The sequence below is a fragment of the Vigna radiata genome, chromosome 2 (assembly GCF_000741045.1).
Source record: "Vigna radiata var. radiata cultivar VC1973A chromosome 2, Vradiata_ver6, whole genome shotgun sequence".
NCBI classification, from domain to species: Eukaryota; Viridiplantae; Streptophyta; class Magnoliopsida; order Fabales; family Fabaceae; genus Vigna; species Vigna radiata.
Window position 1 is genome coordinate 13,865,777 of NC_028352.1, and position 2,942 is coordinate 13,868,718.

Here is a 2,942-nt window from a genome sequence, read left to right on the forward strand (position 1 = left end):
GCAACATTATGCGAGCCAACCAATCATCTCACACAATCATATCTTTCCCTATCGGTGTGAGTTCGCTCCCGATCTTCCTTTTTGTAATCCCGATCGATCTAAATCCCCTTTGTACTACATAAGCCCCCCAAGCCCCTAGCGATAATAAGAGCGTAGGGGTTTCACAATAATCATGATCGTTGTTTGAAGAGATATGGCGGATGAAGGGTTTTAACTCCCGAAAAGACGCTTCATCTTCAACCGTAGGATGGGAAATCAGGGATGGCTGAGATTAACCCATGATGTCACCACTAGGGACGTGAACAGGCGTGAAATCTTTACCGTTAGATTTAAAGGGAATAAACGGTGGAGATGAGGACACGAAACCGTTTATCTCGGCTATAAAAAGGGGGGAGGGACCACTGTCATTTTCACTCTGCATAGTTCATCCGCAAGTGAATCCTGAACGTGTTATTGCAATTGCCGATCGTCGTGTGAAACAAGGTAATGTCGTGTGAAACAAGGTAATGTCTACCTCTTCTCCATCAACTGAGAAGTCTGGTGATGACCGTTCGGGGGGTACTGATCGTAGGGTTTCATCATCGTCAAAGTCATCTTCTAGTAATTCCAGTGATTCTAGTAGCTCGTTCGGTCACTTTTATGTGGAATTTAATATTGACGATTCCCGGACATGGACATCTATTATAGCACCGCCCAGGGTAGAAGGGTATGAGTGGGCTCCCCATGAGGTACAAACCTATCTTCCTTATTACATTCGTAGAGCAACCATAAGACATCTATTGCAAAAGGTATATATACTATCTGACTTTAGGGAGGTTGATAATTATACACTAGTAGTATGTCGTTCGAATGAGAGAGCATGTCATGGTCGGGAGGGGTATGGTTTAGATTTTTTCTATGTATATATTACTTTGTTCAAAGATCTAGGCGTACGACTTCCCTTTACTGAATTTCAAATGGGAGTACTGAAATACTTGAATATATGCCCTGCCCAACTTCACCCCAACGGGTGGGCTTGCATGCAAGCCTTCCAGGTGTTATGCACCGGCCTACAATTTGACCCCACCCCTAAGTCTTTTTGGTATTTCTTCCGAGTCTTCCCTAACTCCAGTAGGTCTTGGGTTTCCCTCCTTCCAGCCAAAGATAAACAATTATTCACTTCTTTTAACTCTTCATATAAGGACTTTAAGGCAAATTACTGTAAAATAGCTATCCGCGAACCCAGTTGGCCAAAATATTTTCTGAACGATGGTGAACCAAAATTTCCTTTATATTGGACCGAAGAGCCCACCCGGTTAGAATCGTGGCCAACCACAGATATGAGTAAGGATGAGTTGAAGATCATTAATAAGATCGATCAGTTACCCCGCAAGACGTCATCCCGCATGTTGATAAAACTTCTTGGCACCGATGAGTTATAAAATAAAGTGTTAGGTACGTCTTGCATCCAATTGTTTACCGATCGTCTATCATTATTGACTTGCCTAAATTTATTTTTTATTTGCAGAACTATTTGAAGGAATGGACCAGCATGATGCTTTTGCTCGATTGATGGCTCAGAAGAAGTTGAAGAAAGTTGCTGAGAGTTCCTTTTCCCCTGCGTCACCAGCAAAACCCACTCCTACGGTTAACCCAGCCTTGAAAATATCTGATTCGGTAGAGGATGTGGTCGAAACTAAGGCTACCAAATCCCATGCCACAAGAGGCAAACCCAAAAGGAAAGCAGAGAAAACGCCTTCCCCACCCAAGAAACAAAAAATAAGCCTGCCGCTACTGACCGGGCCATTGGACCCGAACGTTCATGTATCTGACTGATTGTAGTTCAACCTCACACCTGAGGAAAGGAAACCGTTCAAGGACATGACGCCTAGTGAATCCCTCAACATGGCATATGAATTGATAGCTCGAGCGAGCATTTGTTTAAATTACTCTGCTGGGACGACCAAACCATTGTTGGTGAATGAGCTGGAAATGGCCATGAATGAGTTGGCGGAATTCAAGAAGAAGAATATTGCTTTGACTTTACGTGTTGAGGACTTGACTAAGGCAGCCAAGGATGATCGGGTGAAGGCGACGGATCAACTGAACGAGTCACAGAAAGAGGTTGCCAGTCTTAAATCTTCCACGGACACCCTGAAGAAAAGCGTTGAAGAGTTGACCAACAACAACAAAAGCTTAACGAAGGAGCGTGATGACCTGATCGTTGAGCGAGATAATTTGGTCGCGGAAACTGTCCGATTGGGGGATCAAGTGTGCTTGGAAAGGGAATTAGGGTTTGAGCAAGGAATTGCCCAATGTCACTATTTCTTCAACACTCCCCTGACCGATCCAAGCTTTGACATCATGAAGGTGGTTGTTGATGGGAACTTGATTGACCTAGGTAGCCAAGTCATGGCAAATACCGAAAACGTAGAAACAGTGGTGGATGGTCGGGTGTCTACTGCTACCGATCTGGCGCATAATACTACCGATCCTACCGACAAAAGCTGAAGAACAATTTGGAATAATAGCTATATAGGAATGTTAGTGTCGTTTTTGAACAATTGTTATTATATAAGTTTGCCATGTTAAATGTTGTATGAACACCTTTAGTAGTATCTTCGTAATATGTTGTCATTTGAGTAGTATGATAACTTCCTTATTCCCCACGAAAATATAATGATCTTCGTTATCGTTCGAAAATATGAAGAGTATCTTTCCCGATCGGATAGTTAATTGCATTCACCTTGTTCTCCAATAAGCGTTAGCCGATCGAATTAACATTGTAAGCTCCTTATTCCCCGATAGGTATCACTTAATTCGGAAATACAAATAAAACATAAGAAAATGAATAATTTGATCGAAAAGATAGTAAGCTCCTTATTCCCCTTCCCCGATAGGTATCACCTTATTCACCAATAAGAATAACAACATAAGAAAATGAGTAATTTGATCAAAAGGAT